This window comes from Liolophura sinensis, chromosome 9 (assembly GCF_032854445.1).
Source record: "Liolophura sinensis isolate JHLJ2023 chromosome 9, CUHK_Ljap_v2, whole genome shotgun sequence".
NCBI classification, from domain to species: Eukaryota; Metazoa; Mollusca; class Polyplacophora; order Chitonida; family Chitonidae; genus Liolophura; species Liolophura sinensis.
In genome coordinates, this window is record NC_088303.1 from 9,745,514 (window position 1) to 9,771,021 (window position 25,508).

A 25,508-nucleotide genomic window follows, 5' to 3' on the forward strand; every position below is an offset into this window, starting at 1 on the left:
TCAAATCCCGAGTAAATGCTTAAGCCAAACCAGCAAATGTCTGAAATAACAGGTCAACGTATAAGATGTCTGTGACTAGCTGCAGGTTTTTGTGGTTTTGTTAAACAAAATATTACATAATGAAAATGAATAGGAAAATAAACAAAGAAATTTTTGCAATAAATTATGAAAAAAAAATGCCATTAAACAAAAAGGATGAGTTTTTTTGGTTTCATTTGTAAACCTGTGTCCATGTGGCATAAAAGTGCGGAAAGTTCAGGGCAAGAGGATGTCTGAGAGGGGTCTACTAGATATGCTGATTTGTCATTAAAGATTTCTTTATCTATGGCAGCTTAATTAATTTACACCTGACAGGCAAAATGGATTATTCAAATTTGTGACATGAGGATATGTAAACCACGGGCCACCTTCCGCAAGGTAATTAATGCACGTACAAAAGAGCTCTTTGTCGGCTTTTCACCGGACGCGCAAATCAACAAGTTACGGAGACAACAATGCAACTGACTCACATGTCAGTCGAACATTTCCTTCTGATTTTTCCATTTTTTATTCTTAGATAAGTCCGCCTTTTCTTTCATGCACACTTTGGAATGCCTAAAAACAGGTATTTTGAGGGAAAACAACCGGTTTTATACCCTATCTCTGGGTACAATGATCAGGCATATATACAGAATGGACAAAATCTACCTTTCTCTAAGGTAAACTGTGTAATTGTAAAATAGACAATTTGCCTGCAGGGAAGGCCTACATATAGGTAAAATACTTGTGGTCAATCCAGCTTCACTGATTTCAGACAGTTACTTTGTGATAGGGCATCTATTAAGGCCAATCTTACAATAAATCATTCAGACTGCCTAAAAAAAAAATGACAAAGACATGAATCTCTGTGGTTGGATACACAGAACAATCAGCCATTTAAAGTTGTGACACATCACAAGTAAATCCTGATCAGGAAATAAAATAGGGGGTGTTCAATTAAACTATTACCGTATTTATACATGAACAAATGTCATGATGAAATAGAGCCGATTTGCTGATTACATCCTTCAGGTTACAGTTGTACTACCTGGTACCTGAGTCGCATGATTCATCAGTCATGTTTATATCACATGCAGGAAGTGAAGGCGAGGCCAAACTACACATCAGACCATCAAAACTAGGTCAGTCAATTAGGTCACTAGGATAAAACTAGGTCACTTATTTTAGCAATTTAATCTAACCAAAATCAGAAAATTATGAATTTGTTTAATTGGTGTTTAAAGGCACATTCCAGAATTGTCAACTTTTGATGATGTTAGAAAGCAGTGTACCCGGATTAGAAACCGTCCACTGTCACCTGGGCATGCCCCGACAAATATCCTGACATAAAGCTGTCCATGAATCGACAAGGACACACACCTGACTAGAAGTTCATTGGTTAGGCTGAAATTAATCAGCTAGATTAACAATTTAGCCTCCAGCCCTAAAAAATTTAGAAATAGTCATTTCATTACTGAAATGATTTGTTTTCAGACCACATTCTAATAATAAAAATAAAATCTGCTTATATTCAATTTTGTTACAACTGCTTTTATTAATGTTAATGTGAAATACATACTTGTTCAGATATATATACATATATATATATATATATACACACATATATATATATATACGAATCAAAGTAAAATTTCTCACTATTTTATCATCTAGAAGACTCCAAATTATGAAAAATGAGTCAACAGTTCAAAATGAAGCAACAGTTTTAAACGTAAAAGGAGATGAAATCGAAGGACATTTTTAGAGATACTGTTGATGACTCCATGTTATTAATATTGTTGATGCTATTAACATTGTCGATTTCAAACAACATTATCACTTAGTTGCATATAAAAACTAAAAGTCACAAAAAGTTGTTAGTGTTAACAAAGACAATGTCATCAAAGTTAAGTCAGGCACAGCAATCACAGTAATCTAACAGAAGCCACCACAGTAGAGCTCATGCTCGATCACTGCTGGCTAATATACATGGAAGAGAATAAGTCCATTGTCGCTCATTGTCCCATACGTAAGTCAGCGTATGAAGCATGCCAAGAATTCTTTGACAAACCTATATTTAAACATCTCACACCTAGCTGTCCAAATCTACAGTCCTCTGGGCGTTCGTTTAAAAACTTAGTGCGCTTAACGACCTTCTTTCACCTTTAGAGTACCTGGTGCCCCAGAGTTTTAGTGACAACTGTCAGGTGAGAAAACAATCCAGTTGACATGTTTGGGAGATCACAGAGCTTTTGGCCATCAAGCAGACATTATCACACAAGGCGCGTTAGTTATATGACCACGACATCTTTGTACACCTGGAAATCCTTCAAGACACTGGTCGTTAAAGTGCTCTCATGAACTCCATAGGTTAATTACAGTTTTTTCAATTTAAACATCCGCCTACCCTGCTCCTCAAATATCCACCAAATATTTCATGGGATTTGACACAAAAAAGACACGCCTAAAACTTTCGAAACCTAAAAATACGTTTGCAAACTTGTCCCAAAAACAAAAACACAGAGTGAAATGCAGGGCCACTCAAGGAAAATACAAGTAAATTCTTCAACGATATGAATAACGTATGGCCTCCCGTGAAAGCAGGCGGGAAAAGAAAACAATCCTACTGAAAATTTAAAGCAGCGTGGAAAGCCTTAATTAGATTTATTTTGACTTTATGTAAAACTGATGATAAACTATTGCCTAATGGTTTGTGCAGAATGAACTTAAGATTATTCTAAACCAAAAAAAACAAAAACATTCACAACAAAAACATAGTGGAAAAAAAATATAAAAATTAAGAAAAATGTCACATTGTAAACTCACTTTTCTCGTAGCATAAATGGAAAAAGCCCATGGCTCGGGTGCCTCCTGTAAAGGTCCTCTGCCATTTCTCTGTCGGGTTTCAGAATTAACACAACCCTGACTGCTTTCTCATACAGCAACAATAACTCCTGCTATGGCAAACTTTTTGAGATCAGCAGGTAGTGCAGAGCAACTTCTCAAAAAGGTGAAAGACAAGAAAAAGGGCTCACGAATCCTTCACCAAATCTTTTTATTAACATCTTCACACCTGTGGCCTTAGATACAGTTTTTTTCTTTTTCTGTTTCTTTTTCCCTCCCTGCCTCTTTGCCATGTATGTTTTTTGAGGGGTTTCAAAATTTCCATTGGTTGGCAAGCAATAGCCAGCATGATGGTAGGAATGGGACAGTGGGATACGCAATAAGCCGCTTCCTGTGGCATGTAACAGTTGAAAAGTAGTACCACAGGTCTGAATGAGAGGGAAAAAATACGGGTCTAGAGGTGTGAAAAACTCAAATCCCCGATTACACAACAACCCTATCATAGCCGGTTTCCAGGCCCAGGGTTCCCGGAGCATGCCCCGTCGCCATGGCATCAAGTGTTCCCGGCTTCACACCTTCAACGTGCAAACCCCACGTCACTCGGGCTCATGTTTTAATGCCTCTTTCAATCTCTCAGCTTCATTTCATGCCAGAAGAACAGGGGATAGATTTGGTGCAGAAAGCCAGCATCTTTTGTAATTTAGCCCAAAATATCCATGCGAGAAAGAGATAGTACGAAGAGCCGAAAGAAAAACGGACTTGGGGTTAGAGGGTAGAGAAACAGGGGGACAAGGAGAGAGAGATCGGCCGTCTTAAGGAGAAACATATTTTCTAAGGATCACCAGAAAGCCGAGTTTACACAGAAACACTTTGTCCAAGGCTCCGTAAAGACTAACATTGTTCAATCACAGGCAAATGTTTTTTTAAGATGTTGTTCTATTATACAACAGAGGTGTGAAGAATGCCTTCAATCAATAACCAAGTTATTTGCCCGTTGATGTAACGTGGGGAAGAGAGAGCTCCGTCAGCCGGGCAGCCTTCCACCAGGTCGCGACCCCTGGACACTGGACGCTGAGAAGCTCTGTGCCCAGTAAGACGACCTCTGACCCCTGCTTACACCGACGTTATGTCCAGCCACTGCCACAAACACAGGATCTGCTAAGGGAGGTACAGATCGTTACGAAATCTTGCCACATTACATAGGATTGGAACTGCCTGGCATGACCAGGCAGGCAACTTTGGACAGAGGTTGACAGGCGAACACAAATCCGCAAACATACATCCATGACCAGAGACGAATTGGAGAGTAATCGTATTGTCACAGCATTCAGAGGGAATCAAACCTAAATAGTCTGAGGTCTATGGGATCTATACTTCTCTGCCCAGTCAATCTCAAGTGAGCCAGCATGAAAAAAAGGCTACAGTTCTGAATTAATGAGATAAATTCATTACTGTGTTTTCTACTGCTTAACCAGAATTTTACTAATTGTGTGAAAATGTGAGCAGACTATATTACGATGTTATAAAAGACTTATTCAAGATTTTGTCTATCCTGGAAAGTATAGCACTCTAAAAAAAAAAATTGGTACCCAAAAGGTTAAGCAGTAAGCGAAACACAAATAGAAATTGTGCCATTGCCAGCTGCATTAGTTACAGGAATATTTCATCCAAACCCTGTGTGGGGTTTCGGTGAATGTTACTGCTCTATAACTGATGCACATATGTATTTTATGGAAATCTGGCTGACAAAAGAAGCATCAACCTAAATGCATGCATGCTTTAAAAAAAAAGTACAGGTAAGTTAGGAGAAACATTTTCAGATCCAAAATGGCCACACTTTTTGATAAATGAATTTGCCAAAGTTCTGGTATAAATTGGCCAACATTTTGGTATAAATTAAAGAACATCATCACAAGAATGCATGTACCCATTAAGTTTCAATCCTGTATCAAAAGTACATGCAGCCCACCCCCAAAATGGGAACCTGTTAATGGGGTCAACTATCCTAAAACTGATTAGTTGTGCAACAAAAAGTAGAATTAATTTACTTTTCTTCATGCATGTAGGAATAGGGAAATGTACAACAAGTTTCATACCACAAACTGTGAATAACTTTCTATTTGTAGAAAGTTTCCTAGAAAGTTTCCTACCATACAGTGAGAATGATATCTCTTATTACTTCTCTGTAAAAGATGAGTGTTAGTTTGGCTATTCTTGTGAACTCCACTGCTGCCTCATGATCCATTACTTCTTTATTTTTTTCACTACTGTACAATGTGCTGCCTTATTTCTGATGTCCAGGCCCCTGATAACTCATTACTATTTGCCAGTCTGCTGGACAAATAACTAGTAAATGCCATCTTACAAACCCACCGAGCACAAATTCAAAAGTAAGTCGCATCAATGAACATTCCAAAATTACTTTACAGCTTTAGATATTTTTACATAAAAATGCATATTATCAATGCAGGTCTACACTATGTTGTATTTTATTATATTTATTTTACATTACCTGGTTTACATGTACTGTATATAGTCAATAATTTTAGCCCTAGGCTAGCATACTTTTTATCTCCAGAAAATGACCTTAAATAAACGATTCATGTGTTCATATAGATAGTGAAGTAAACTTCTCTTTATGTTGCACTATACAATTACCTCAACTAATTTCTAGTCCAGCTGAACTCTGCTTTTTGCCAACGTCACATTTGTTTTCAGTAAGAATTATTTATTTCCCTGAACTCCTAATAGTTTTGGTCTGCAGTTCATGACACCACCTTTGACTGTCGACAAGGGTTTTTGTGAGCTAAACTAATTGTGCGTGCAAGTTTTTCTATTGTTATGTATGTGTAAAACTCTGGTGACACAAAGCTAGCATTAGCCCGCCCCCAACAGGGACATGACTTAATGTCTTCGACACTTCCCCACAAAAAACAAAGTTGCATGGCCACGTTAAAGAGGGACACAGAACGAACCTAGGTGGAAAAACAGACAGGTTTTCCATGCTGAACACAAACTTAAGAAATACATTATGTTCTCACGAAAAGTGCAGAGCAGAGCTTAAAAAACAGGAAGATAATCGGCCAATGACAAGGGAAAAAGTTGTCGACTGCGACCTTAGGGCTGCCGAAATGAAAACATTAACACCACAACTAGAAACCCGACACAACACCGTGACATTTAGGGGCAAAATAAAACAAAAAAAAATTATATATTCCTAAAAGTTGCAGAAAGGGGTAAAAAAAGGGTTAACAAAAGTCCTGAGATTCTACTTATAGGCATGGTGATACGAATTTCTTTCTTTAGAAACAGAATTTAACAAATTAAGAAAAAATTACATCACTAAATTTTGATGACATACAGATAAGCAAAGCTCTCCATATTTTACTAAAAACATTTAAAAGACAGCACACTAAGAGTTGTGAAGAACCTCACATGAAACAAATAATATCACTCTCAGACTGAACTTCATAAAAACAATGTTCAGAAATTATTCATAGCAGAAAAAATACTTTTAAATTGTGAGCAATTCAATGGTATGACACAAACATAATCACCTTCCAACATAAAGTCTATAAACTGCTCATGTTACTATCAGAAGACTTCTATGTTTGGAGTGCGTGTGCTGTGGGAGCTTTATGTCATTCCAATACTACCTCATAGCAGATTGGTGTCAAAATTAGATTTGATTTCAGATGTGCCAACTTGCCCTGTGCATCCTCTAACAAACGGGTGAAGTTCTCAGTGGGACATCCCAGCAACACTGCATGTAACACCACCATGGGGAATTTAATATGTAATCTCAAACCAATGTAAACAGCTTCGAAAAACCCTTAGCTCTGGAAAGGCGACACGCGGAATGACAAGTACCATTGTATCCAAACCAAGAAAAAAGGAAAAAAGCAGAAGCGTCTGTGGTTCCCGTTTGATTCGTCCGATGTCCCCCGTCTCCACAGAGTACACGGCACAACATTGACTGTACAGCCTGGCCCCAGCACGGACACCCACAGAGATAAATGGCTTATGCACAACTTTTTTACTCCAAAACAGGCATGAAAACTCTCCTCAAATTCATTCTCGTAAATTCCGAGAGGGGTGGAAAAGAGACGAAGAGAGTGCCAATCCCTGCAGGTTAGTTGTTGGCCAATCAGTTATTGATACATATAAGTATAAAACTCTGCATTCCTGTATATCAAGCAACCTGATTACGATTACTTTCTACACTGAAAGCCCCTGGAACCCACGAAAACAAGAAGAAATGTACATACAAAATACAGGTATATTACGCAAACATGATATAAAGAAACACTGATGTGTAATACTCTGCAAATTTAAAAAGAAATGTGAATGATAAGTAATGATTACTCCCGGCTGAAGGGTTTCCATAGTTTCCATTAAAGCAGTAACATTTTTTTTTTATTCAAGCTAAACTCAAACCATTCTAAGCTTTCTTCAGCAAGTTTTGACTTTAAAAATCAATTCTATTCAAATGATTTCATTAACTTTTACCTATAAATACCAAATGCATCAAAAATTTGGAAGTCTAACTTATTAAACCAGTGAAAATAAACACAAACCAACATAGATAATTGTATATAGCGGATGCTCCTTCTGGACTGTCAATAAGTAAAACAAAAAACATGCTCTGCTCAGAATTGGCAAACAGGCTAGGTTTAAGCAACAAACATTTGTATAAATACAATGTGGTTTACCTCCATTGATCTGTATTGATCAAAACATCCCAAAAGTCTTTTTAAGGGTCGGAATAAAAAGAAAAAGCATTAATACTCAACTTCTAAATCTAATATCACCCTATAGCTTAGTAAAAGTTCTTGCACACTTTTCATCAATTTTGCATATTTTATAAATTAGTTCAAAGAATTAAAATTGTCTTTTATGTTAATAAGTATTTTTCTAAACAATGCAAGCATGGTTTATTTTTCTAAACACATTTTGCCTTTTTTTTTATAATTTTTGCCTTTCCTAAATTTTCTAGGTTAGAAAAGAATAATGTCAAAAATTGACATTATGTTTTAAAATATATTTTCATTGTTGCATTTTATAATTAAAATTTAACAATTACACAAATTTTTTTATATAAATGTGAAAGATATAATTATAGATAAATTTACAATAAAACCTTAATACAACGAACACACACACTGGTGTCAGGAAAATCATCAAAACTTTTTTTCTAATCTGTTGCTCACATTAGATGTAATAAATACACTGTAGTTGTTCATATTTATAAATGAAATTGTATACTGAAGACAGTTTTGCCCAGGCAATAACCACCAAAATAATCTGGGTCCAATTAATTTTGTCAATTGAGAAAGTCCTGCTCAAAAATATATAATTAAATGACGAGCTAATTACAGAGGTGCTAAAATGTGTTATGGAAAAGTAACGCTCGAAGAGAACTGGCTGTATAACTTTCATAACGAATTTCTTGAAATGTCTGTAACTGCCACATATTATGTATGTCATAATTTCTCAAGGAACACAAAAAAGTTTTGTTAACAAAACCAAACTGGAGGTAAGTATGTAACAAATAATTTGATTAAATATTTATTAAAAGCTGTGAAGAGTTATTGTAGAGGTACATGTATACAGAGTGTTGTGTGAGGGCAGTGAGTTCTACACACAACTGGTGACTCTAGTTTCAGCAAAGCCATTGGAACTCAAGGAAGTGCATCAGGATTTGAGGAATATTTCCGTTTCCACTGATAAGCTTCACAAGTAGGGTGCTCATGTAATTAACTCCAACAAATTATGCATGGTGATACATGATTTCAATACTCTTGAAAATATACCAAAATATAAGACTGAAATATTGAGCCATGTATCAATCTCCTCGTGTTATTCGTTGGAGTTAATTGACACAGAAGTTTACTTTGTGAAGCTTTGACAAAATCTCAAACTAACACACTCATCCATAAGTCTTGATTCATGTGTAAATTACAGGTCAGGGTAACTCAATCCTTTGAAAAGGACTTAGAGATTTTGAGCTGTCAGGTGTTCTTCACTTAATTCTTCGAGTGATTAAAATGTTAGGAAGACAAGATGAACATAAGTCTATTAAATACCAGTACAACATTTTTGGAGACACCGAGTCGAAGACGTTTCAGAAAATGAACAAAAATGGGGGGGGGGGGGGGGGGGGGTGAAGCATATACCTGTGATAGATTTCCTTGGCAACAACTGGTGTTGATACAGTGTGAGAGAGCAATGAACAAAGATTACATGTTTGAAAGACTTTATTATTTCCCCAGCAGCCCCTGAGGCTCTACTGCTGAAAAAAAAATCACCTGTTCTGTATTTCACGAAACACTGCACAGGGTTAGCCATGTGAGGTGAAAAGAACAAAAAAAAAAGACAAATCATATGCTGCTGAAGCATGGTACCTTTCCCCTTTCCCATGTCGTCCACAAAACTTACATGGTTAAAACAGAAAGTCTTTTTTAAATGGAGAACTCGAATAGAAAGTTTTTCTTTCATTTGACAAAATCAACACAAAAGCCTTGGGTTGAGACTAACAGCAAAAAGACAATCCATGAGACAGCTTGGCCATAGAAAGTCGTGAACAGATTTAGGCCATTGTTTTGCTTTCCTCTCATTTGTCATGCTTGCTGTACCACAAACAACAGTACAACCATATATGATGAGCAAACCAGAATTTGGGTTCTATGCGATCCGTTAATTACAAATTTTACCTGAAAACGCTATTGTTTTCCCCCCTAAGGCAAAAAGGTGAAAAAAACCTCAGCCAATAATGGGTGGGAAAATTTTTACACACATGGAAAATTATACATTTTCAGTAAAGTATTCAATTTAGTTTCAGACTAAGAAACAAAACTTTTGCGCTTTCAGTGAGAATCTTATCTGCAATGATTAGATACGAGTATCAGAAGGTTAATTATTTCAACTTGTGTGGTTCCATCAACACATAATACAAAAACGTTGTGTGTCCTTTAATCCAAATAATGAAAGCTATGAAAGCAGCATAATAAATGAGAAAATTAAACATGCGAGAAGATGGCAAATGGCCTGAGAGATGAACAGGCCATCTGGAAATTATGGTACCTGTACATATGATAACAAGCAGACTGTTCTGATTAATTTATTTGATTTATTTGATTGGTCTTTTAGGCCATACTCAAGAATATTTCACATATACAATGGCGGTGACTTTCTGATTAAATACAATTGCATTCTGAAGACAGTCTTGTTTAAGTAGCTTGCTCCTGCTCTAAATGCATCTTCTTCACCACATAGGCAATTAATCCCTACATCTAATATCAGGTCATTAAGAACTATAATTTTTTAGTCTTTCAGTCAACAGGAACTTTGTAAAAACAGACCAGGAATTCTTCGTATCAAAACTCTACACTTTACATTTAAACTTTCTAATATCCAACAGCACAACTGTTTCAGAATTTTCAATGAAATTATACTTCTAATGTTATTACATTATTAGCATGACAACCTGGTAAATATTAGTACTGTAATTCTTCGACCTTTTCATATGTTTGCAAGGTGTTTATTTAAGGATATACTGAAGACATAATTGTGTGTAGAATTATAAAATTTTACTTTTTGTAAAGCCCTGAAACTGGCCCACCCAAAATCAAATTATAAACGTGCATAAACTGCTCTGAAAGTTGATCTTTGCTATGTGAAAAGGTTGAGGAATAAGGGTGGCAAAATTTAAGGAAATACTACATATCATGAAGAAAACTGCTCATATCAACATTCAAATGCTTATTTTACTGACTCAATTAAGTGGAGTCAAAGAATTAAACAAAAGCTTCTGGGATAAAAAATTCACAAGGTTGCTTGCCATTAACAAGACATCTCAAATTCACAAAGATGGCTCGCTTTCCTTCACATTCCCAACTATTACAGAGCTTCCATCCCAGAAAATTAGTCTTTGGGCAAAAATATCACATTTTATTAATTTTTTTAGAGCTAAAAAACTTGGTGGTATATGTTATGCCTGGAAAGCCTAAGGAAAAGCTGGCATCCTATATCATAAAGCTACCAGTCCAAGAAAAAAGTAACACTATTTTTGATGCTGAATAGTGTCTTCTGCAATATCTGTACAATGTTTAGGGACTTTTTAACACTTAACAGTTGACTGTTGGAACAGAATTTGATTCCCTATTCACAGCAGGGCCTTTCCTTAGAGATACAGCAGTGACTAAAACCAATATATATCAATATTAGAGAAATATATCACATGTTACTTTTGCGCAAGAAAAACTCAAATGAGGCATGAAAACAGGATGGCTTAAAAAAATCCTATTGGAAGAAAAAGTTCAGATTTTTTCAGAGGGAACATCTAAAGGCTTCATTAATAGTGTTGATGATATCTGGACTTTAACATGTTACATTGGCACACAATCTGTATCTGTAACACGAACAGATGGTGGGTTGGGTAGAGTGCATGGGGGGGGGGGGGGGGGGGAGAAGAGAAAGAGAGAGAGAGAGAGGCTGGTGGAGGCAAACACTGCCACACCTCACATGTGACCAACGAGATAAAATGTGCAACTATTTATTAACCATAAAACATGTCCTGGAATTTAAAAAAGAAAAAAGAACACAATCTTGAAGTGTGTACTGTGGAAGCATGATATGCCCTTGAAATTTATGTTTAATTTCAAATCATGTTGTAGTGCATATAGCAATCAGATGTGTCTAAGGGCTGATTAAATGTTGTAGATGTAATCCTAATATCCTCCGAGCTATCACAGCATACAGTATTTGGAGGCCACACATAGGCACACACAGGCAGACTCTTAATATATCTCACTCAATCATCTGACGTTTCAAAGCAGTCATTTTTTTTTTAACTTGGGTGAAAAGTCATCTAAATTTAAGTAGGTGGCAGACAGTTAGTCATAATATTAAAACTCGTTTTGGCACAAGACAAAGATATGTCGGAAAACTGATGAAACTGGTTCAACATGCACAGGAGTAAAAGCACACTGCGAACTTAAAATTGTACCAAGGAGCTCAGAAAACAATGAGTGGTTTTGTGACAAGTTACGTGACGTCTTCAAGTCTGAATGGGAACCAGCAAATTGTCCATTTATCAAGTTAACTGCAGAAAACTTCCACTTTACTGGGCGGGCAGAATTCTTCAAGTCAATTTCAAATTAATATCTTTGTAAATAAAACAGGGCATTGCTTGTTAGTTTCCATTTAACGCGGTAAAAGCATAACAAACGCTGTATTCAACAGCTTAGGAGAAAAACATTCTCAATACCTATTTAAGTAGTTAAATTGTAAGATAGGCCTAAGATGAGATCTCGTTGAACAGATATCAACATTGAACTTTCACTTGCTAGGGTGAAGAAATTAATATGCAAAATCAAAATTTCAACATACTAAAAGATCAAAGCATGTTGATAATGACAAACATTATACTTATACTGATGTCTTGAACACACAATAATTATAACATATAATACATAACAATTATAAAAATATACATGTAGACATACATTTACAGGGTCTACATGAACAAATAAATATAAAAATAATTATATTTATATTCAAGGAATATATACATATTCCTTGAAAATAACATAAAGCATGAACTTTAAAACTGCAGTTGGAATATAACAGAATATAGAAAGTTGAGAAGGCGCTCTATTATTTTTTCCCATGTAAATTCCCCTCACGAGGGGAATCCTTCTTTATTTCTTCGAATAAATAAATATACATATATGTATTCAGACGAAAGTTTTAGTTAAAATATTTAAAAAGTTAATATGAGAAACAATATGAGAATTCCTTAATTTTGTAATATTTGTTCATTCAGAGTTAATTTGTGACTACATGCAGGAAATGCTGAGATAAAGTTTCGAAATTGTACACAAAAACACCAATCTCATTTATTAGCAAATGACTGCCCCATCAATGCCTTTGTGATCAGAGGTGATGGGAAGACATTTGACGTTGCAATGTTTCAGTCTTATCAGTGCCAAGCATCAAAACTTTCTGCAGTGTCTCGGGCAGATTTGATAGTTATGTTATTTCTGGTCCTAATAAATGTGCTCAGCTGACCATCTTAACAAAAAACACAAACATGTTTAATAATTTTTTTTAGCACACACCATAGGAAGCTGGATAAGTAAACAATGAAGTGAAGTTTTTACAGGAAAAACCAAACTATGCACCTTATGCAAATCTAGTGATATCATGAACATAAAATATATAATTTCATCTGATATGTTATCTGTTACCAGCAATATATTATTTAATCCAACAAATTTATTAATGTATTTGATTGGTGTTTTTCCATCATACTCAAGAATATTTCACTCACAAGATGTCAGCTATCCCATGAAATTTAAACAGTTCTAAGAATCAGAACTTTGGACAAAAGATTTAATACCCTGACCAGGGTGTTCAAACATCCACGAATCCTAACATTTCTGTTAAATATTTACACAGGGCTGGAAATCGCATTTCACTATCAAATAAATATTTGACCTATTGGTAAACTTTATTTAATGAGACAGAGAATGGATAGGCTTAGTGATTTAACATATCTTATCTTCCAAGTACTCATCTCACCAACTCACTTTCAAAATTAAAATTTAATGTCCTAAAATCAATAAAGGCACCATGTTGAGCATAAAATGAACATTTAACAATGATCAAGAAAAAAAAGTAGTCATATATATGTTAATAAGTGATAAAACATGATGACTTATTGTTAAATTTGCTTAAATATTCATGTATGTGTATTAATTGTCAACATGAAATTAATTAACTTCACACAAATTTTTGCTCATCACATCATTGATATATTCAATATTTGTAATTCTTAGCTGTGTTTAATGACTATTGAAAAATTTTTAAAAAATTTTTTTACTTTGAAACCAAACAAAACCATCCCATTTGGTAAGTGTGGACATTTGAAAATTTTGCAAGTCATATGTATCGCACAACATCATTAGACTCTACACAAAATCTGTTTGAAAATTGTTGTCTCTTATTTTTTCTTTAACGTCGAAATACCTTGATGATAAATGCAATGGACAAAATGATTTTATACTTAAATTTTTATGTGCAAGTGACAAAGTAACTTTTTTACACAAATTATTTCCTTCATTTCATGAAGTTTTTACACTGCACTCAAGACTATGATAAGCAGTGCCTGTTAAGGTGTTTCTTGTGCCTGTACTATCATTAGTTTCCATTAATTGGTTTTAGCCAATCCTAACCACTCCATAATCTATATTACACTCTAAAAGCGTAATACCTAATTATGACAATACTATTCTTAAACAAGATTTACAATTAATACATGTTGAACAAATACATCAAAAGAAAGAAAAACAAATATGACCGCATATCAGTTTTCATCAAAACACAATTTGTGAAATAAAATACGGCACAAATACAAGGAAAATGTTATCATACTGACAAAAAAATCAACAGTGCATATACAATTTGCCATGTGCAATAATGTGTTGACAAAAATACCATGTTTATAACTGAAAGCATATGAACTTACATCATAATGTTAATTCTATGTAAACTTCATTTCCCGCTTATCAAATAGGAAACTTTTTGATAATTTTACCAATATACCCCACTAAGTACATGCACATGTAGTTCACAATGTGTACATATTACAAGTTTTAATGTGAAGTTCTATATGATTCTAGCAATTAGCATCACATTTAGAGAAATATGCCAGGGGTATGATCCTTACAGACACATTTCTGCCATATCTGTAACATTTACCTGTATAAATGGTATTACAAAACGAATCACAACACTGCACCCTTACCAATGACTACAGTGATTACTAGTGCTAACTGATATATGTTTAGCAAGTTTGGATTGTGTGCAAAAATGCACATAGTGCTTGTTTTTTACAGGAATGTACAGGTATTTGCATTTTTGCAAAAAGTGTTAAACAAACAATGTGTATAGCTAAGTGTAGGTATAAAGTAAATATATTGTTGTGAAGATAGCAATAATAGGTTAAAATTCTAACCAAGTAAAGATATTTGAATGGCGCATGCAAACAATAACAGAATACACATGTATATGTTCATGTATGATGTAAAGTGGAGGTTATGGAACAGTTAGAGCATACTGTTCTGTACAACAGACAAAGTATAAACAAATGGGCCTACCTCCAATACTTCTGCCCTCTTTGTTGGCCAATGGGGTCGAGTAGCCCCGGGAACGACCCCTGGGAGTACCTGAAAGGAAATATCACATCTTGCGTTACTTTGGTACCCACTTCAGAGAAGCTTCTCTCCCCTGGTTTCAGGTACGACGACAGTTTTAGGCCTGCAATGGTGGCCAATTCATGAGCAACTTCAGCTCTTTCCTTTGACATTTTCACGCCAATTTTCAGAGCTTAGATCACAAAAATTAATTCCAGGAAGACGATTCACGGCTCTTCACAACCTCGTAGCAAAGAAACAAGGTTGAGCAAACAGATTGGAGGAGAAAAATAAGAACTAGGCTTTGCTGTTTGGATGTTAGCAAGTTTTAACAAAGACTCTGTGTCTTTTTACTTTTGTGATGAAATAGTTTCTTGGTTTCGCCTTTTTTAAGTGTTCTGACGGAATTAGTTTTTCCTCAGGGGCTGTTTTTAGGCCCAATGATTGTGCTCCTTTCTCACATTACTCTTGCAACAACTAATAAACAACTCTTTGTTTTGCTGTTTCTGACAAAAATATAACGCAGAATAAAACAACACATGCAATGAATATCCGATATTAGCATAAGGTTTTAATTCCCTCCAGCTTTTTCCACAGCAAAGTAACTTTCAGTTGTACACGTTCTATCTCAGAACTTCAGTTACAGCCTCACAGCAAAATGACAGCACATATGTTGCTATAGCAACACATCTTTATGAGGATAATGGATCAATTCAAATGTATCAATTTGGAGAAGAGTGTAAAAAAAACTGACACGACAAGACCAGAATTCTGATTTGCTAATAAACAGACCCCTCTTTAAAAACAACATCAAACATATTCAGCATTTACAACTATTTTTTCAAACAGGGGAAATTGGGGAAGTAAGTTTTTCATCATCCTAGCATGATGTGCTATATATACGTATATTTGTTTCTAGTAGAAAACATTACTTTCTTCCAGTTGTTTATTACAACAGTAAGTGAATATATTTTCCACAGATGCACATGTAAGAAAATAAAAAGTTGTCCAGCTGAAAAAAATATCTTCATTTTCATCATCAGCATCATCTTACACTGTATATACTTTACTTCATAAACCGTGACAATCCTTTTTATAATTTACCATTTTTATCGTTCTAAATAATAAGTAATTAGTATCTTTTTTTAAATATTCTATTTAGGAGATGGATGTATTATATACATCACAGGTACATGTATCAAAAAGCATACAAGCAAATTTTGTCAGACAGCATAATGACATTAATTTCCCTCACATTTCTTCTTTCTTAAAATCTCACAGGATTTACGGTATCCTGCCAAAAGTAGTGGCTTGAAGAAAGTTTAAGCTAGTATATGAAATAACAAATTATGTGTATTAGCATTTTAATGTCTTTTCTCTTTTATTCTACAAGGAAGCATATAATTAAGCTTTATGGTTTATGTTTTATGCATGATAAAAAAAATTATTTATTTAATTGCTGTTTTATGCCAAAAATGAAAAATAAATAAATAAAAAAAAATATCCACCCTTGAAATGTGTTAAGTAACTAGTAAATCACAGGAGAGAATTAAGAGAGGCCGAAGACCTTCATGCTGTTGCCACATACAGTCAGTGCACACAGACAGGATACAAACAAACTCCTCACAGGTGATAATTTATCAAAACAAGCCCTTGGATATCTTCTTATCACGACTACTTTTTAATAGTGACACTCATTTTGGTGTACACTGAGGACAATACACTATAAAGCCAAATGTATAAATTCCACTGTAAATTCAAGCAAATTTAAAACTACCTTAGAAAATCGAAGCGTTGCACAATGCAGAGGTTAATGTGCATGCCACCTTCTGCATAGATTGTGTAGCAGTCTGAATGGCTCAGGCCGCCAAATATTCCTTCCCACTACAACTGTTCCTGTCAGGCATATCGCCTTTACAAGGACATACATAAGACACATGTTTGCCCCATGAAATCTCCAAGAAAGAAAAAAGTGTTGACAAAATTTCCACAGCTTTTCCCTCTAACTTCATCCATCAAGTAAACCTTTAAATTACTGCATTTAAGTATATCCAATACTTCAGGCTGTTTCAATCAAGTGGACTATTACTGATCATCACTGAAAAACGCACAAGGCCACTCTCAAAACAATGGACTAATATAATGATAGTCCTCAGTGAAAAACCTATTGGGCCACTCAGAAAGCAGACAATACGCTAATGATTGTTAATCAAAACCCCACTAGTCCACTCAGAAAGTGAAAAATACATTAATGGTGGTCAGTGAAAAACCCTTTGAGCCACTCAGAACGGGAGTCGTGGACTAATGGTCTTTAGCAGAAAAACCCATTGGGCCACTCAGAATGGTAGTCATGGACTAATGGTCTTTAGTAAAAAAACACACTGAGTTACTCAGAATGGGAGTCATGGACTAATGGTCTTAAGTAAAAAAACATACTGCACCACTCAGAATGGGAGTGTCCTTCCTGAAAATCCCATCGGGCCACTCAAACAGGGAGGCCCCCAAAATATTTAAAAACCCAATGCAACTTAACAGGAATCTTAGCTTCATGCAGAACCAAATCCCGCCAGCCTAATTCTCTTGCTTATATGAATCCAACAAAAGACACACAGCAGAAAAAAAAATCCTCCCAATGGAGGCAAGTAAAAAAAAGTTCTGAGTTGATGCAAACTGCTGACAGGCTTTAATTTATTAATTGGTTTTAATTACAATGTTCTGTTATTGAATTTTTGTCTGTGCTGTTTCCGTTCGCACAAAATTGTCAGGAGCACCTATCAAATTTATGTCTTACAAAAGAACAAGATATTGCTTACATATTGTTATTCCATCCACACTAATGATTTAACATTGAAATAAAAAGGTGTCCAAATTTAAGTTCAAATGAGTTAAACCCTGAAATGCTTTTGGCACAGGTTGTTCTGTGTATGAGCTCAAATTTCTGCAGATCGTGATGCAACCAATTCAAAAGCCTTTGTTTCCACGACAACGGGTGAAGATAAATGACTTGTGTCATGTGCTCTTGTCACGAAAATTTTCATCTGGGAAAGTACACTAGATTGACCCTTCACCATTTTCGTTACAGGAACATCTCTGAAATAGCCTAACAAAACAGTCAGCCTTCCCCGCAACAAAAACAATGCCTTGGAAATGTCCTGAAAACTAAAGCCTTACGACAGATGTAATAATTCATCTTGTCAATGTGGTAAAAAAAAATGGATCTCAGGTAAGGGATCAGCCTTTGAACACACTCGAGAGAAAAGGTGAAATGCTTCACTATTTATTTTTAACCAAATCCTCCATGATACTACAACTCACTGCATCAACTGGACCACCCATATTAAACCAAGCTGCTCAATAATGCAATCAGATTAACGCCAAATTAACCAGGTGCCAACTTAGAATTTTGCTTTCCCTCCCATATACTTAAGCTCTTTTTTACCCTTCTGGCAGACAGATCTACACAAGCTCCACAACTTCTTGACAAATAACCTTGTCACTATGACAACGTACCAACACTTGAAGACAACACATATAAAAATTCCACATTCCAATATACTAATGCTACCAACATTAACATCACATAGTGCTTCACTAAAATTTTCGCAATATTTTATAAAAGTTTAATAGTCCTTTAGTCCTCTACATGGACTTCGAAAAAAAAATTTCAAGATGGTTACCCTCACAGAACTCGACTGGTCCTGTAACAGTTCAATTACTTTGAAACAGTGTGTTTTTAATATTGTGGTGTTACTTTGTTATAAAAATAAACACCATAAAGCTTTACCGTTTAGTATGTGGCTAAATGATTAAATATACTACAGCTCTAGAGTAAATTTTCATCTTAAGTCACTGCACTGGCAACATTGCCATCACATAACTATATCTTTATGTTTACAAATGCCTTTCAAACTCTTCACTGACCCAGTAATGCCTGAAACAAAAACATCTGAATCAAACTGGCTTAAAGTCTATACCACAGACTTTTAGAAGATTTGCTAATCAAATAAAATTTTGCTGGCTACAACTATTACCCCTGAGTAACTAGACACCTTGTATCTGTACTATTTATAGTATGAACACAATTGCAAAGATAAAAATTTGTAACAATTTTTTTTTATAATTTTGAATGGTAATATGCGCACAGACAAGGCTGGTATTTTATGAAAGGTCATTAATAGGGCTGTTCTCAAATAATAGCTAATATTTGATTATATTTGTGTTGACTGATATTTTGCCAAAAATCTGTGGCATATCTGGTGTAATTTCTTTCAGAAATACTTCTGCTTTGGAAATTGTAAACATATTGCATATCTGGCATCATGCAATCTTAGACACCAGACACACATAATCCTGCAGGCCTGGCAAAATGCAATTCTTGCATCTAGACATCATATTCACATAATCCTGCAGACTTGGCAACATGTTACACAAACGTCCAGACATCAGACACACATAATCCTGCAGATCTGACAACATGCAATAGCATCTAGACATCAAATTAACATAATCGTGCTGATCTAGCATCATGAAATACAAACGTCCAGACATCAGACTCAAATAATCCTGCAGATCTGGCAATCTGCAATACTAGCGTCTAGACATCAGATTCACTTAATTGGCTAATCTAGCATCATGTAATATACTAACGTCCAGTCATCAGACTCACATAACCGTGCTGATCTAGCATCATGAAATACAAACGTCCAGACATCAGACTCAAATAATCCCGCAGATCTGGCAATCTGCAATACTAGCGTCTAGACATCAGATTCACTTAATTGGCTAATCTAGCATCGTGTAACATACTAACGTCCAGCCATCAGACTCACATAACCGTGCTGATCTAGCATCATGTTATACAAACGTCCAGCCATCAGACTCACATAACCGTGCTGATCTAGCATCATGTAATGTACTAACGTCCAGCCATCAGACTCACATAACCGTACTGATCTAGCATCATGTTATACTAACGTCCAGTCATCAGACTCACATAACCGTGCTGATCTAGCATCGTGTAATATACTAACGTCCAGCCATCAGACTCACATAACCGTGCTGATCTAGCATCGTGTAATATACTAACGTCCAGCCATCAGACTCACATAACCATGCAGATCTAGCATCGTGTAATATACTAACTTCCAGCCATCAGACTCACATAACCGTGCTGATCTAGCATCATGTTATACAAACGTCCAGTCATCAGACTCACATAACCGTCCTGATCTAGCATCATGTAATATACTAACGTCCAGCCATCAGACTCACATAACCGTGCTGATCTGCATCGTGTAATATACTAACGTCCATCCATCAGACTCACATAACCGTGCTGATCTAGCATCATGTAATATACTAACGTCCAGCCATCAGACTCACATAACCGTCCTGATCTAGCATCATGTTATACTAACGTCCAGTCATCAGACTCACATAACCGTCCTGATCTAGCATCATATTATACTAACGTCCAGCCATCAGACTCACATAACCGTCCTGATCTAGCATCATGTAATGTACTAACGTCCAGCCATCAGACTCACATAACCGTGCTGATCTAGCATCATGTTATACAAACGTCCAGTCATCAGACTCACATAACCGTGCTGATCTGCATCGTGTAATATACCAACGTCCATCCATCAGACTCACATAACCGTGCAGATCTAGCATCGTGTAATATACTAACTTCCAGCCATCAGACTCACATAACCGTGCTGATCTAGCATCATGTTATACAAACGTCCAGTCATCAGACTCACATAACCGTCCTGATCTAGCATCATGTAATATACTAACGTCCAGCCATCAGACTCACATAACCGTGCTGATCTGCATCGTGTAATATACTAACGTCCATCCATCAGACTCACATAACCGTGCTGATCTAGCATCATGTAATATACTAACGTCCAGCCATCAGACTCACATAACCGTCCTGATCTAGCATCATGTTATACTAACGTCCAGTCATCAGACTCACATAACCGTCCTGATCTAGCATCATATTATACTAACGTCCAGACATCAGATTCACATAACCGTGCTGATCTAGCATCATGTAATGTACTAACATCCAGTCACCAGGCTCACATAACCATCCTGATCTAGCATCATGTAATGTACTAACATCCAGACATCAGATTCACATAATCCTGCAGATCTGGCAACATGCCATGCTAGCATCTAGACATCAGATTCACTCAATCCTACAACCTGCACTTTATATGTCAAAATTTTCAAATAAAATGAAAACAAAGCAACAGATAGTTTCTCAAAATCTTATCTGAATGTGTGAAAGCACACCACATTTGTATTTTGTGGAAAAACTTTTTCTTCTTTAAGTGAGGCTTACTATATACATGCAAAATACAAAATATCTAACTCCATTCCAGCTCTGGATTTATACACCTTCTCATTCATTTATTTGGAATATTATCTTTTTATCACAATGATAACAATTGTACTAATCAACTGCTTAGCAATCCCATCATTCAAACAAATCTCAATTTACTATGAATGGCAATATAAAATAAAGACTTTCTTGACAGCAAATGTTTATTACCTAAATATTTTCACTATCAACATATCTTTTTAATAGAGCAATATGGTGACAGTTAAGTTTTGTCACTCAAATCCCAGATACCAGGGGAGGCAACTGACTGCTGAACGTACAGGTTAACTTGCAAATCTAATTCTAATGCTAAAGGCTGGTCTATGATTGTTCATAAAGCACACGAATCAAGACAAAATCAGATTTACAGCGACTTGCCTGTGGGCTAATATAATAGAAAACTAAACCTTTTCCCATTAGATATGACAAACATATTGTATATTTTGTAGTCAGTAACACTTCAGATAGCATTTACTAATCTAAACATTCATGTTATTAGTATTAACATCTGGATATATTTAATATTCAAATTTATAGTATTTGCATGTATGCTTTTTATATGATTTCAATATATGAAACATGTTTTGAACAGAAACAAGTTTATCTTGTTTTCAACGCATTAATCAAATCTTTAATTCAGTCAAATTAATGCAATTTACTTCATGATTAAAGCAAACAATAAAATTCAAACAGTTCGTGTAGAAATCACCAGTATTCAAGTTTCTAATTTGCATTAATAAAATACTTGCCATAATGACATAGTTTTGTTTTGATATAAAACTGATTTCTGATTGATTTATCAGATGAAGATATTTTGTTAAACACAAAAGACAACTATCTGCATATTTACAACAAAATAAACAGAAGAACTGGAACACATATCCTTTTTTCAACATTTTTACATACAGTGTAGCCTTGCTATAGGGCGTCGTTTTGGGGACACGTTCCTGAGCGCAATATACGCCACCTCGCACTACAACGCAATGACCTTGGGATCCAGTATACACAGCTAGAGTATATAGTGTTACAGTATATCTTACAGGTTATGATTTTGACACTGAACGAAGGTTTATCGGGACGAAATGTGTTTTGTCAAATGCTTTCTCATTGTTAGTTTACTATAAATGCATGAGATTTTTTGCTACCTCAGGATTGAAGTATTCTAGCACCATCCTATGAGTCCTATCCCGCAAAGCTAGCCTCGTATCCAGTACTCACAGGCCTGAGCTGATCTACAGAACTCGTGCATGTTAAACATTTCCACAAGCTAAACTCAAGTAACATTGTTCCATCCACTTTATTTTTCAACAAAAGAAGCTACACTGCATTTGGTATCCAATACATCCATGTATGCTCGTATTGGAAATAACTCCGGGAACTTAGATGCCTAAGATTCGAAATGGCGGACTGCAGACGAGTCTCAACCCGATCACGTGACCGCATTACAGCTATTGAACAAAAAGAAAAAAGTAATGTTCACCATAATAGTGTATATCGTGCTAATTCAATGTAATAAATGAAGGAAAGAGGAAAAAAATTTAGAAGCCATCCTCAAAATTTGAGTGAGTTCATTTCAACTCTGACATGTCAGTATGCCGGTAAGCCAAATCTCACTCCCTGCAGTTTCACACCTCTCTTTATAGTCATTCAATAATCTGATTAAAGTTATCAGAATTTACTGAAAGTGTACCCACATCAATTCCTTTATGAGGTATGCCTGCCACAGTGAGCAAAATGTGTTCTCCATTGCTGACGAGGCCACATACACGCAGAAGTAATGCTTTAACAACTATCTCACAATTGCATTTGGAATCAAACTCGCTCACAAAGAAAATGTAACCAGTTACAACCTCTTCCATTATTCACAGAAAAATCCATTTCTTTTTGCTTATACTCACACAATATTCAAAAGTTTAAGCCTAAAATATCAAATAACACATGGGTCACACACCAATAGTAGACACCACAGATTTTTGGGGGACAAGATTTGGGTCACATTACATCCGATTGCGCGATATATCAAGGCGTCTTGTAGCGAGGCTGCACTGTACCTGCACTTTACATGGATAACATTACACACTCAATTTAACAGTGTATAGTTACGCAGTCACCTACATTTATTTATTTATTTATTGTATGGCATTTGTCCTCAAAGGAGAAAGTGGTATTTTCTTAGTCAGGAAAGTCCAAAGATGTCCCTCACCAATTCCATCTTTTATAGCTGTACACCTGTTTGTTTTCATGCCATGTACGTTTGTGAATCAAGACCTATATTCCTCTACTAAAACACTATTCTCAAAAGTTTTGCTAAAATTAAACTTTAATTTGGTAGAGCTCACAAGTGAATGCTTTACTGTTACCATACAAAGATCAAAACTAATAACAGTTGCAAAAATTCCAATGTTTTCTTTCTTTGCAATGTACTTGTTTCACAATGGAACAGACACAGTTTTATACCAACACTGTGTTCTATCTCATATATAAACATTGTTTCTTGCAAATGTATTTTGGGCAGTTTTTAAACTCTGTGGTACAACATGTAAATTTTCAATCTTTGAACATAGACAATTAATCTTCACAGGTAAAACATCTTGCAACAAAAAGAATTTTCCACAGGGAATTGTTTTGAAAATGAAATCGACCACAGACTAATGTAATTGTCCAGCAGTAGAACTGACTACATGCCTATAACACTCCTCTCTGGATTTTTTTACAAGGAATAAATAAAAAATTAATTTCAAGTCAGTTAGCTTCAAAAACTTGATTCTCTAATACTTTCTAAACGATTCATGTGAGACTCTGAAAGAATTAAACGTTTCAGGAATTGAAATTTGAGGTACACTGGACAACTGCCGACTTTGACTATGAGATCTGCACTCTTCCATCAATCCATTTTTACTTTCTTATTGCTACAGCACATAGCTTAACAACAATTTAAAATCATTAAAACTGCTTTCATGCTACAAAAAGACATAATGGTAATTAATTGCTTTCTTTTTTTGGCTGAATATAGGGGCTTCAGGTCTTCACATTTAGCATGACCAGACTCCATTCACTGACATGAACTTAAATACTTATCTAAATTCCAGTAGCTCTAACGAATTTACAATGTGCAAGTTATCTCTTTGTTATTGCAGTTCTTCAACTTTTTGAAATGTTCACCTATCACATGATATAAAAGGTAGATCTCAGAACAAAAATGTTCCAAGGCTAATAAAATCATACTGTTGCATAGCTACAAAGAAAACCCATAACATGGAGAACATCAAAATACATGTATTAAGGCGGAAAAATTTAAAGAAAGCATGCCTTCTTACTTATACAAAGGAGAGATGAAGGAATTAAGTTGTATGGGTAGATGGAGCTAGTTGTCAGATGGCAGAATGTCCTGAAGGTTAGCTGTTCACACTGACCAGTCTCACAACATTTCACCTGACAAATTGCTGTTTCACTTTTGTCTCATGACAATCAAATACCTGCCGGATTTTCTCGTTCTTAGCACATTGGTAAAAAGTACAAGTTGTAGTAATTACGGCCATCGTTTACATGAAAAAGTAAACAATCTCGGTTCAGATCAATTAAGCTATAGCATAATTGTTCAGCTGGAAAAGCCGCAATAAAATGACCTCTACTTTCGAATTAAAACTAAATGACATTGTTTGCAAGAAGCCTTTTGTTGTTTATAAAACATGACGTTGATTTATTCTTTAAGCTGGAAAAGATAAAATGTTAGTATAAGTGCTAACTGGAGTTGAATAAAATGCAGTATGGCCATGTGATGGCATCATTCACATGCAACAGTACCCGCTGATCAAGTGCTTCTACATTTACACATACAGTTTAATAATACCTTTACACAGAAATATACAGTAAACAATGAGAGGTACATGTGTATTGTAGATAAGAATATTAATTGTTTTCTAAAACAATAAGTAAAAAAAAATAAATAAAAGCAAAAGTTAGATGACAAACATTAATAAATTCCTGCACTAATGCTTAGGCTTTTATCGCATGATATAGCAAAAGGCTTGAGGGTATATAAATTAAAAAGC

The 25,508-nt window shown here is 35.4% G+C and overlaps 1 protein-coding gene across 1 annotated transcript in view; it reads right to left on the minus strand.

Annotated features, from left to right (window-relative positions):
• The window catches only part of LOC135475126 (zinc finger protein rotund-like), a 189,020-nt gene that overhangs the window by 120,530 nt on the left and 42,982 nt on the right, over positions 1–25,508 (minus strand). Inside the window, exon 5 of the mRNA XM_064754881.1 lies at positions 15,024–15,092. The gene's annotated coding sequence lies outside the window, so the exon portion shown is untranslated. The remainder of the gene's footprint in view (positions 1–15,023; positions 15,093–25,508) is intronic.